General features: G+C 39.1%; 1 protein-coding gene across 2 annotated transcripts in view; it reads left to right on the top strand.

Moving 5' to 3' along the window:
• Cd226 (CD226 molecule) overlaps positions 1–13867 on the top strand; it is a 100242-nt gene that overhangs the window by 36567 nt on the left and 49808 nt on the right. The gene's annotated exons all lie outside the window — the stretch shown is intronic.

Below are 13867 nucleotides of genomic sequence, written 5' to 3'. Positions count from 1 at the left end.
CCTTTATTTAGAGCGAATTATGAATCTTAACAATATGTTTGCAGTAGCTCCAGTTCCAGTGTTAGATACCTCAGTGCACCGTTCAGTAACGGATAGTCCTTTATCACGAGGGATTTCCTGTGGATGAGGAAACTGGTAATGATGGATAATAATTGAGCAAGGATAAACCTTAAGTATGGTTATCCACAGGTAGCTAAGCAGAACATTCCTGAAGAGAAAAAAAAATCCTCAGGGAAAGAACAAAACGCAAACTCAAACCAAAATAGAGCAAAAATTTAGGAGACAACAAATATTTATAAAAATAGGAATAAGGAAATTATCATGGATGTAATTTTTTAAAAATTCTTTATTAATTACACTTTATTCACTTTCTATCCTCCCCTGTGGTTCCCTCCTGACTCCCATCCCAATTCCTCCCTTCCTCCCCCCTTAGCATGCGTGCCCCTCCCCAAGTCCACTGATAGGGGAGGACTTCTTTTCCTTCCTTCTCATCCTAGTCAAGTAGGTCTCATCAGGAGTGGCTGCATTGTCTTCTTCTGTGGCCTGGTAATGTTGCTTCTTCCTCAGGGGGAGGTGATCAAAGAGCAGGCAATCAGTTCATGTCAGAGACAGTCCCTGTTCCTATTACAATGGAACCCACTTGGATACTGAACTGCCATGGGCTACATCTGTGCAGGGGTCTTAGGTTATCTCCATGCACAGTCTTTGGTTGGAGTATCAGTCTCAGGAAAGACCCCTGTGCAGGGAATCTTAAGAAAGAAGCGGGAAACAGTAAGATCTGGAGAGGACAGGAACTCCACAAGGAGAGCAACAGAACCAAAAAATCTGAGCACAGGGGTCTTTCCTGAGACTGATATTCCAACCAAGGACTATGCATGGAGATAACCTAAGACCCCTGCACAGATGTAGCCCATGGCAGTTCAGTATCCAAGTGGGTTCCATTGTAATAGGAATAGGGACTGTCTCTGACATGAACTGATTGGCATGCTCTTTAATTACCTCCCCCTGAGGGGGAAGCAGCATTACCAGGCCACAGGAGAAGACAGTGCAGCCACTCCTGATGAGACCTAATTGACTAGGATCAGAAGGAAGGAAAAGAAGTCCTCCCCTATCAGTGGACTTGGGGAGGGGCATGCAGGCAGAGGATGGAGGAAATGCCCAATGTCCTTAGTCATCAGAGAAATGCAAATCAAAATGACTCTGAGATTCCATTTTACATCCATCAGAATGGTTAAGATCAAAACTCAATGACAACACATGCTGGAGAGGATGTGGAGAAAGGGAAACCCTCCTCAATTGCTGGTGGGAATGAAAACTTGTGCAACTACTTTAAAAATCAATCTGGCTCTTTCTCAGATAGCTGAGAATAGTACTTCCTCAAAACTCTTGCATTCTTTATGCCTACAAAATCATATGGAAGATGCAAATTTCTTCTTCCAGTTTGAAAGTAACAAAATCATTTTAGCATGGCTGTATCACTCTCTGAGTACCTGTGCTGCTGAACTCAGAAAACCATCTCCTTGGGCCAGCCATTCCCAGCAGGGTACATCATAGCCTCCTTTTTTACAGGCATGCTGTCTTTCAAAAAACTTTCTAAAGAGTTTGCATTTTGACTCCCTGGTGTCTTCAGTGAGTAGGGACTCATTCTTAGTGTGATATTCTGTGTATTCTAGTGCAAAGCCTCTTTTGTAGTGTTAATCTTTAGCAATAGAAGCACTTTCTTGAAGGTTTTTTCCCAACAAATATTAAACATTCTCCTTTTCTGATTAAATAAGACATTCCCACATCTTTCTCCTCTGCTTTTTGCTAATAGTTTTCATTATACTCCTGGCTAATGGTAGCCATTGACAACCATGCCCCAGTTCACTGTTGTGTTATCTCCAAATTTCCTCCCCTGAATTCATCAGAACATTATTCTTGAGTTCAGATTCACTCAAAATTTTAGGAAAAACAAAATATAGATACATTCTTTCCCTGTTCCTGAAATGAGTGGTCTCCAGTCCAGTTCTCAATAGAGTCGTTGTTCCCATTAGGAACCCCACGAACACCACCTTTACTGTCTGTGTTTCTTACAGTGTGCTCTACTTCCGAACTCTCACTAGAACTATCCATTGAATTCTGATCACAGCATTCTAGGGATTCTCTGGTTCCCACTGACAAGCTTTTTCAAATTCCTTCCTGAATCTGGTGAGAACACTTGATGAGTTGAGTGATTTTACTTTAAAACAACATGGCAGTTATTTTTAGCTTCAAGACTGTAGGGTATGTACTTTTTGTGGTAAGTAGGTGGTTATACATATGAAAAATAAATACATCACTGGTACGTATTGTAGCAGAATGATTGGAAAAGATGTGATAGCAGTCTTGAAGTAAATAGAGAAGATGATCTTCAGGGTTTCTTATTCCAGTCTCAAGTCTGAGTATACAGAAAGAGTGAGAAACAAAGTAAATGGAGCTTAGGAAGTCCATGTGCTTTATAGCCTCACAGGAAAAGCCCCTACTTTTAAATAATTTCATTTAAAAAATCCTCACTCAGCATTTAGAGCTGTTCTATAAACTGCTTATTACTCTTAATAGTATGAATCAGTCTTGATAAACAATTTGTTCTGTTAGATTAAATCCTCCTCAGAATTCTTCAGCAAAGAACAATGAAAATTAAAATGCATTCTGCCTGGTATTATTTCACACAGAGATAATATTTATTCCCTTGCAGCTTTATTTATCCCTAAAACTTAGATAATCTTTTGTTGAGCTCTTTCAAAAACTACTTCCCAGATATTTTTTTCTTTGATAATAAGCATTGTTTAAAAGGCTTTTATCTACCTCCTCAATGATCCTTTAAGTGTTGTGGTGAAAATGAACATGTTCTGTCTTTGAAATATTTTAAGACACAGTTTTCAGTAGGATATCAGAACTTTTCCTTCTATGTTTGTAAACAAACACTAGACAACTTTATGAAATGTCTGAATTGCCTGGGTTTCTTCATCATTCTTCCTCATATTAATTCAAAGAAAGAGGAGATAGTTAGATTTTGTTCATTTTTAAGAAATTAATTGACAACTTGGTTAAAGTAATATCCAGCACTTACATGATCTAGCAGCTGAAACCACAGTTGTCTAAATATTTTAAGGATACATTTTAAATTTTTCCTGTATTTGACTTTTCTCTCTTTATTTTCCTTTTTTCATCTTAGTTTTGTCTTCTGGAGCTTACAGTAACTATACTATTTTCAAATCCTCCTTCATATTACCATTTGTATGACACAGGTAGGTGTTCCAGTATCGCTAGTCTCTCTGATCGATACACAGGAATACTGAAAAGAATCACCATCTTGTCCATACATTCAATGTGAGAAGTTCAACCTATATCTATTGCTCAGTATTCTATGTCTCTTTACTTCAGTTTTTCCAGTCAATTCCCTGCTCAACTGGGAGGTTCTGAAGTCCAGATGATTCATGATAATATCTAGCTTTTTTCTAAAACAAGACTACCCTTTCATCTACGGATAGTTCCTCTTATATTGTTCTGTTTTATATACTCACATAGTACTTTATATGTTAATTCTGTTTAATTTTATGGTTACTTAGTAGTTTCTAGCTCCTGTGACCATGGGACATCTGTCTTATTATCTACTTCATCTTTTTATCTTCTTTCTTTTTCTTCATATTCTTTTTATTTTAAATTTAAATTTTTTATTATTATCATTTATTACAGTTTCTTCAATTTGTATCCAGGATGCGACCCCTTCCCTTGTCTTCTCCTAACCCTCCTTCTCCTATGCCCCTCCCCTAGTCCACTGATAGAGGAGGTCCTCCTCCCCTTCTATTTGACCCTAGCCTATCAGGTCTCATCAGGATTGGTTGCATTGTCTTCCTCTGGGGCCTAGCAATCAATACCTTCAGGAGGTATTGATCAGAGAGCCTGCCACTGAGTTCATGCCAGAGAAAGTCTCTGTTCCCCTTACTAGGGACCCCACTTGGAGACTGAATCTATGGGCAACATCTGAGCCATATAATATAGGATAAACATCCTGAAATCTATAGTTCTAAAGAAGCTAAACAACAAAGAAGACCCTAGGGAAGATGCTCAATCCTCATTCAGAAGGACAAACGCAATAGACATCAGAAGCAGGAGAAGACAGGGAACAGGACAGGAGCCTACCACAGAGGGCCTCTGAAAGACTCTACTGATTGAGGTATCAAAGTAGGGGCTGAGACTCATAGCCAAACTTTGGACAGAGTGCAAAGAATATTATGAAAGAAGGGAGAGATAGAGAGATCTGCAGGGGACAGGAGCTCCACAAGGAGACCAACAGAGCCATAAAAACTGAGCCTTGGGGGACCTGAAGAGAATGATATCCCAACCAAGGAAAATGTATGGAGAGGACTTTTTATCTTCTTTAATCCCTGTCATACATCAGTCCTTTACTAAACAATTTATGTATTTATTTACTTTGTTGTGTTGGAATTAAATCAAGGGCCTCATGAATGCTAGGGTAAGTACTCTAACAAGCTACAAGTCCAATGCCATTTTTAATGTTAAATTGATTGCAGTGACTTTGTAGCTCATTCAGGGGGTAGTTCTTACTCATTTTTATAGTTCATAAGTCTTTCCCCCAAACCTTTGTATAGTGGGCCTTTAAAGGCTCTATTCCATGAGATAACTCTCTGAAGTCCCGGTGACTAAATAGTAAGTCATTTAGTCAGCCTTGGATGACTCATTCTCTGCTTTGGCACTTAGTTTGCTAAGACAAAGGGCAAATGTCAGCCAACACTGCCTTGGACCAGAAGTCTTAGCACCCGATTTAGTTCCAAGGTTTGAATCAGAAAGCAATTGGTTCTTAATTTTTATATTATTAAGTTTATCATGACTGTGACCATAATATTTGGCAAAAACTTCTTAGGAGAAGAAAGGTTAGTTTTGCTTCATAGTTTTAGACTATCACAGCGGGGAAAGCATTGCAGTGTGGCTTTATTCACAGTAGTTGGAACCTGTGGTGGGGTTCTCTTCCTTCTCCCTCCCCCCTTTGGTTTTTCGAGATAGGGTTTTCTCTGTGTAGCTTTGGCTGTCTTGGATTCACTTTGTAGACCAGGCTGGCCTCAAACTCACAGTGGTCTGCTAGAATTCTGGGATTAAAGGGGTGTGCGTTGGGACTGGCTATGTACTGGCATACTTAACATGGCTATGTACCAGGAGGCAAAAGAGAGCAGGCCAGAACCAGGGCTGGCATCATGGCCAAAGCTACCCACCCATAGTTACCTACTCTTTCAACTAGGTCCCATCTTCCAAAGATTCCACAATCTTTAATTGACCTAGTTCCTGGGAACTAGCAACTCTAATCATTAGTTTGTGGAAATCTTAGATTTACACCCTGTTTTGAGTGAGTTGAAGTTACTCATGTCTTTCACCACCAATTATATGTTATTTCAAACTATTTGATACTTTCCAATGACTTTGGTCCTTATAAAATAAAGATAAACTCATCTACATAATTTTGAAATGCCTGGTGATGAAAGCAACAGTTTGGAGAAGTTAACTCCAATAAAGCAAATTTGGTAAAAAAGGTATATACATCGTGTGCTTTACAAAAATCACCAGCAACTATGTAGCAAGCTTGATTAGCAACAGCACCATAATTAAATAAACACACATTCAAAAGTCTGCTAGTCCTTTAATTACCTCCCTCTGAGGGGGAAGCAGCCTTACCAGGCCACAGAAGAAGACAATGCAGCCACTCTTGATGAGACCCAATTGACTAGGATCAGAAGGAAGGAAAAGAAGTCCTCCCCTATCAGTGGACTTGGGGAGGGGCATGCATGCGCGAGGGGGGGATTGGGATGGGAGAAGGGAGGGAACCACAGGGGGGATAGAAAGTGAATAAAGTGTAATTAATAAAAAATTAAAAAAAAAGTCTGCTAGTGAGGGTTGGTTTGTTGGACAGCAGGGTTTGGAGAATCTCAGTGGAAGAGGCAGAAGCTGACTCCACAGCCAGAGATGGAAGAAAGGTAGTGCCATAAGGCAGAACCCAATTGACTGCTCAAAAGTGAAATAAGCATATGTGTGATTCTTAAGACAATCTTAGTTTAAGCCCAGGATGGAGGAGAGTGGTAAAGCAAAGCCAGCTTTGAGAACTCATGGTCCTTTTCCCTGATGGTGGTGCCCAGGAGTTTGTACTTATTCCAAGTGCTCTAGAGCCACTTAGAATTTTAAAGTAGGAAAATACAGGCCTGAATTAATTTTCAAGATTGCTTTCCATCAATTTCAGGGATTGATGGAAGTGAAGCATGAGTAGAAAAATAGGTGACATGATCACTGAAGGGCCACATAACTGTGAGTTGATAATTGGGGGAGAAAGCAGATCACTAGGTAGATAGAAAGCTACAAAGAAGGAGTGATGTAATTTGGAGATGCGTTAAATGAGACAGTGGGTATGGAGGTGAAGGCTGACCTTTTAACTGGGCTGCTGACATGTGAGGTTAATGTTTATAACAGTGATGGCATTAGAAAGATGCCATGTTCCAAAGCACAGAAAGCTATAGTGTTCTATCTACGTTCCTTAGAGCAAAATTAATCGGAGTGTAATGAATGCTCATTTGGAACAGGTATTCAGTATAAACAGCTCTTGACTTCTGTTACGTGCGGACTGTTCCTGGGTATGACTCTAGTTGAATCATATTTTCACACTAAATGATGACGCTAAAGTCTCTATACCAGGGACTCATCAGAAACTATTATTTTGTGCTGAATTCTTGTGTAATCATTAAGAGAATAGGATTCTTACATTACCCTATAGGTCAGACCTGACACTTGTTGAGTTGACACGTGTTTGGAGTCATCTCTTCCTGGAAAACATTCATTTAATAAGATTAGTCTCCTGCCTATTATTATTTCTTTTCATGCTAAATTGTTTTTAAAGATATATTTCATTTTCTGGGTTCAAATTATATTCAAGAAAAGGAAACATGAAGATGAGCAGTTCATCAGAACCACATAAAATACTCATCAGCTCTGAAATAGGCTTAAGTTTGATTATTTTATTTTATCTTATATAATTTTTAAGTACCTCTACATCCAATTAACATACTGCTATAATATTCAGCATAGTTTTTCACTTTGTCTGTGGATTTTCACTAAATACTCTCTGTCTTGGTAGTTTTCTGTTTGCTGAGGATATCGGTGATTTATTTATATGCACTTTTACATGCCCAATTTAAGCCTGTGAGTAAATTACGTTGGCTGTTGCATAGAACTGAAAAGATGCTTTGTTCTCCTATTACTCTACAGCAATATGCCTCTGAAGTGAAATAGCACACTGTGATAAGCCTCACCTTGATCGAAGCACATTAGGGTATATTTGTAATTGCTGCTACTGGCAGGGGCACATCCTGTGATTAGGCTTAGATCCCCAAATTTTATAGCTTTTTGTTTTGCTTTGCTTTTAAAACGCAAACCCATAAATGTGATAAATGTAATTCCAAGATAATGGAGTTAGGAAGCCATTACTGAAGGCAATTTTGAAGGGAAACGGAGAGTGTAAAATGATGGCTTTGAATATTATGGAGGGTTAAACTGCAGACTTTGGAGGCAGGTGTGACAGTGAAGGGAGAAGAGGCGCCACACCCAATTCACACAGTCCAGACTGAGGTAAGAGTCAGAAGGAGACACTAACTGTGGGTATGGAGAAGGAACCACTGCAGTCAGTTTCTGCACCAAAATCATGGCATGTGGCAACAGCATACCCAGATTCACAGAGTGTTCATCAGAGTCTTTCTGTCCAATCTGGAAACAGTTCCGTTTGTTTCTCCAAAGCTCATTTTGTCTTTATAATTTTAACATGGTTCCTAGATGAATTCCAGCAAATGGGGAGCCACAGGACAATTTTAAAAAATAGAACAAAAAAGACCTGTGGATTTTCAGATAGCTTCAAAGCATTGGGTAGGATTAAATTTATGACCTTTGATCTTTGGAGGACAGAGAAAATGATGGGAGGGAGACAGACAGGAGGAGTGGAAGAAAGAGGGAAGAAAAAAGCCACATGGGCTGTGAGTAAGGACTCCAACAATGGCTTAAAAAGGCCCAGATGAAGAATATAAGAAAGTACCACTGGATTGTGGATTAAAGGTAGACCAGATGAGGATGATTAAGGAAGGTGGCACTGGATGGGGGCTGGGAGATAGAGATAGGTGTTGAGGGTACTGAGACAGTGTAAGTGAAATATCTGCCCTGCCCAAGGTAATAGAGCAATCATAAATCTAACAAATGAAAAAAAATTTATGACCTTTGATAATTTACTAAAATGTCTACACATTTCTGTATACTTCCCATTTATTCTACTACTAAATTAAAGCAAGAGGTAGCAATTCTCAAACCAGAAACAATATTGTCTCTCATATTGAATATTTATTGGCCATCTTAACTATTTTGAACTCATAGGTAATGAAAAGTAACTATAAGCATCATCTCAAAATAATACATGTACACTCCGAGGAGGACACGAAGAAGTTGATGTGCTTACTCTCATTTAGAATCACTGAAATCTCACACAATGGAGGCTTGCTTGCTCGAATGTCATCGCCATCAAATGTTGCTTGCAAAATGAATAATTCCTTAGAATTTTTTTTAATATTTCAAGCCAATATCTTTATTCTAAAACTGAATAGAATTCCTAGAAAATCAATAATATGCTAGTGTAGTTTGAAGGTATTTTGTGGACTTTTTCTCATTCTTTATTTCAGATGAGACAGTACCATTTGCGTTATTAACTGTAATTCCTTTAAGAGTTATTAGATTTGGCCTAGAACTCAACACATCTTAAAAATAATAGTTCCTCATCTGATGGTTACCTTAAAAAGCATAGGCATTTCTGTTTCATTGTGAGCAACTGGGTGACAGCTAAGTGTACCTGGAATGGTTTTGGTTGTCATTTTTAGCTAGACGAAGAGCTAAATGGCTGCTCTATCATGCCTTTTCCTATTTTCAAATTTCTTCCAGAAGACATGCTTTTCTGAAAGAGTAAATAAATGACCTAGCAAAAAGAACTCTGGCACTTTAGTGAGAAAGTTAGAAACTAGCTGAACTACTGAAAGGAATTGCCAAGCACATGTGTTTTTTTTTAAATTTATTTTTTGATTATTACTATTTATTCACTTTGTATCCCAGCTGTAGCCCCTTCCCTAAGTCACGAGCACATGTTTAACTCAAAATCTGAAGATAAATACTCCTAGTCTTGTCTATGGACTTACTGGCATAGGTTGTGGATGACAAGTTTATTTTCTGGTGAGCTAATGGGCTCAAATGGACTCTTCTTTTTTCCCACATCCCCAATGGTACTAATGCTTGGTGGGGGTCAGCAAGTAATCAAAGTAGGCCTTATCAAGCCCATGAGATGCACTGTGACCCCTACAGCTGTTTTTCATCTGTCATTTGGAATGTTTCACACAGAGGTAGACTATAGCAATCAGGTTTTTTTCTTTTACTGATGAAGTATGTATAATCACATTCCTTTGGTAGAACTGAATCTTATTATAGTTCATTATGTGGAAATAAAGATAAGAATATAAGATAGAGTGGACTTGGAAGGGGGCAGGGAGGAGATGAGGGAGGGAGGGTGAGATTGGGAGGGAATGAGGGAGGGTGCTACCATTGGGATACAAAGTAAATAACCTGTGATTAATATAAAAAATAAAAATTATAAAAAAAGAATTATAAGACCACAATGAGAGTTTCCCAGATTTTGGAAGAGTCTCTAATAAATGTCTTAGATTTCCCTCAACTCAAGGTTTTTCCAGATATCTCATAGGCTGGGCATGTTTCTTCACAGTTCAGTATGAAGTAGCTTTCCATTTCTTCCCATTCTGTGTGGTGGTCTCTAACTCTTCCCTTGTCTTAGACTGTAATCACTTCTCTTTGTTTCGGGTTGATCCTTTGCATGATTTTATAAAAGAAGAGTATTTGCCTAGAATATTCGAGGCCTGCAATAATTTTTCTCACTATTGTAGCTAATGTCTGTCCGTGCAGTATTACTTGTAGAAGAAGCCATTCTAAGTTGTTTTTCAATTGTTACTGACATTTATCCTTGATCAGAATTTAAATGATCTACTTTAATGTTTAAACATAGAAGACTTTCAGAAATTGCTTTGGTCAGTTTTCCTAGAAACCCTTCATGCTGGAACTGACCTGGAAGCGTCCTTCATGAAGTAGTGGAAGGTGCTATGCCAGTTGCCAACGGAAATGAATGCTTCGTAGTCTTGCCCAGCTATAAAGTCTCTAAACCACAACAGTGATTGGACTGATAAGAGGTTCAGATGGTGAAATGGTGGCAGTTTCCCCTTCGGTGGAGCTATCAGCTATTTATTTGGACTTTGGGCTGAGCAGGAGGGATATTTAAACCTTCCTGGTACTGTAAACTCAGTGACCTATGCAGGCTGAAGAGGTCTTAGACCCAAGATGAGAACCTAATACTGCCAGGTTCCTAAACCAACATAATTTCTAACTGTCCTCTCTAAACATCCCTAGGGCCACCATATCTCTCACCCCTCATCAAGGAAGCTTCATTTTGTAACAGATGGAGACTATTACAGAGATCTGCAACTGGTCAAAATGCAGACAAAAAGTGGCTGTGGGATGCCCACCTTCAATGGGTTCTTCTAAAGCTAAGGTTCAGGGAAAATCATGGAAAAGGAGATGAAAAAAATTGTGAGTTCTGGGGGCCTAGGATGCCTGTTTGATAGTCTGTGTTCCCTCAACATGATAGACAGGAAAATTATACCCATGACCTTTCAACAATATGTCTTCTTGGATAAACAGCAAAATGGCAACAACAGTTGACATGTCAGGGGACATTCCACATGCCGCTACTCCTGGATGGACAGCTACAGGATGTCAAAGGATGCCGAGAAGAGGACAATCAGTTGTGCTTAGAGATAAACTTCCATGTAGATTATCCAACCCAAAGAGCTCTGTCCTGGATACATTACAATGAGAGCAAAGATAAATGGATTCAGCTTACACACATATGCATGCCTAAATGTTATACATGTGTATGCATACTTGTGTACATGTATAAATAATAATTAAAGAAGAGATCAGGAATTTGGGAGGAGGATGGAGAAATTGGAGGAAGGAGAGGAAAGTAGGAGTGGTATAGGTGTAAAGCTCATGAATGGAGATTCTTAAAAATAACCTGTTATTTTACAAGTACGACATGCTTAAAAAGCTAAACATTTTTTGTTTGTTTTTGTTTCTTTATTAATTACACTTTATTCACTTTGTATACCCCCTGTGGTTGCCTCCCTCCTCCCGTCCCAATCCCTCCCTTCCTCCACCCTCTGCATGCATGCCCCTCCCCAAGTCCACTGATAGGGGAGGACTTCTTTTTCTTCCTTCTGATCCTAGTCAATTAGGTCTCATCAGGAGTGGCTGCCTTGTCTTCTTCTGTGGCCTGGTAATGCTGCTTCCCCCTCAGGGGGAGGTAATTAAAGAGCAGGCCAGTCAGTTCATGTCAGAGACAGTCCCTGTTCCCATTACAATGGAACCCACTTGGATACTGAACTGCCATGGACTACATCTGTGCAGGGGTCTTAGGTTATCTCTATGCATGGTCTTTGGTTGGAGTATCAGTCTCAGGAAAGACCCCTGTGCTCAGATTTTTTGGTTCTGTTGCTCTCCTTATGGAGTTCCTGTCCTCTCCAGATCTTACTGTTTCCCAATTCTTTCTTAAGATTCCCTGCACTCTGCCCAAAGGTTGCCCCTAAGTTTCAGTATCTACATTGATAGTCTGCAGGCAGGGCAGAGCTTTTCAGAGGTCCTCTGTGTCAGGCTCCTGACTAGTTTCCTCTTTTCTCCTTTTTCTGATGTCCAGCCTCTTTGCCTTTCTGGATAGGAATTGAGCATTTTAGCAAGAGTCCTCCCTCTTGATTAGTTTCTTTAGGTGTACAGATTTTAGTAGGTTTATCCTATGTTATATGTCTATATGAGTGAGTATATACCGTGCGCATCTTTCTGCTTCTGGGACAGCTCACTCAGGATGATCTTTTCCAGATCCCACCATTTACCTGCAAATTTTATGATTTCCTTGTTTTTTATTGCTGAGTAATATTCCATTGTGTAGCTATATCACAATTTGTGCATCCATTCCTCCACTGAGGGGCATCTGGGCTGTTTCCAGCTTCTGGCTATTACAAATAAGGCTCCTACAAACATGGTTGAGCAAATGTCCTTATTGTGTACTTGAGAATCTTTTGGATATATGCCTAGGAGTGGTATAGCTGGATTTTGAGGAAGCACTATTCCTATTTATCTGAAAAAGCACCAGATTGCTTTCCAGAGTGGTTGTACAAGGTTACATTCCCACCAGCAGTGGAGGAGGGTTTCCCTTTCTCCACAACCTCTCCAGCATGTGTTGTCACTTGAGTTTTTGATCTTAGCCATTCTGATGGATGTAAGGTGAAATCTTAGGGTTGTTTTGATTTGCATTTCCCTGATGGCTAATGAAGTTGAGCATTTCTTTAAATATTTCTCTGCCATTCCATATTCCTCTGCAGAGAATTCTCTAGCTCTGTACTCCATTTTTTAATCAGATTACTTGATTTTTTGCTGTCTAACTTCTTTAGTTCTTTATATATACTGGATATTAGCCCTCTGACAGATATAGGGTTGGTGAAGATCCTTTCCCAATCTGTAGGCTGTTGTTTGGTTCTGAGGACAGTGTCTTTTGCTTTACAGAAGTGGATCAAAGACCTCAACATAAAACTAGACACACTAAACCGCTTAGAAGAAAAAGTGGGGAATACCCTTGAACTCATTGGCACAGGAGACAACTTTCTGAACAGAACACCAACAGCACAGGCTCTAAGAGCAACAATCAATAAATGGGACCTCATGAAGCTAAACTTTTTTGAAGACATTCCACACCGAATCATATAGTAACTGCATTCCTTTACATAGTCACCTGATTTATTTGTAACTAGCAAGTTGTGGAATCAGCCTCGCTGTCTATAAACAGATGAATACATAAAGAAAATATGTTTCATACACAATAGCATTTTATACTGTCATAAATAAGAGCTGTTATATCATTTTCAGAAAAATGGATTCTACTGAAAATCATTATGCTACGTAAAACAAGCCAGACTCAAAAAAGAAAATTATGTCATGCTTTCTATCATATGTGGAATTTAAAGAGAAAAAAATGAGCTTGAGAGTAAAAGAATATTAAGGAAATGGAAATGAGTAATGGAGAAAGCTATGAGAGAGAAATAGGGCGATAACATCATCATATGCGTTAAAGATGTCTCAATGACATCTGATACATTCTGTGATTAATCCCTGATTAAAAAAATAAACCTCTTGTTTCCTAGTTACGATGAAGCCAGTGCTTTTATGACCTGTAACAATCAGTAACAAATCCTTTATAAAAATTTAACTCCCCAACTATTAACTTGCCTTGTGTTCAAATAATATCATTGAATTTCCTAAAATGTTCTCATGTCCTTTCTGAGGCTTTCTCAATATTCTCTACATGTCTCTTCTTCCTCTACTCACTTTAAAACATCAGAAGTAGAGGTATAGAAAAGATGCCTCAACAGGTACAAAGAAGATTTTGCTGCCAATGTGGGTGATGATGCATTTCTTCTGGTGCTCCAGAAATTCTCCCATTAGCACAGTCTTTCTTAGTCCCAACTCATAACTCATAGATCCATATTTAGGCCCAGGAATACCTTATTACAATTACAAGGAAATGGCGAAACAAATCATCTTTGGGAAGCAACCAACTATCTGTGCTACCTGTGACACTTATGCTTGAGAAAGGTCAGAACAGATTTCATTTGTTATATGAAATGTGACCAGGTCAGGACTGGCTCTGCCC

This window comes from Meriones unguiculatus, chromosome 2 (assembly GCF_030254825.1).
Source record: "Meriones unguiculatus strain TT.TT164.6M chromosome 2, Bangor_MerUng_6.1, whole genome shotgun sequence".
NCBI lineage: Eukaryota > Metazoa > Chordata > Mammalia > Rodentia > Muridae > Meriones > Meriones unguiculatus.
Note: the sequence above shows the minus strand (reverse complement) of the source record. Positions and strands in the feature narration are given on the sequence as shown.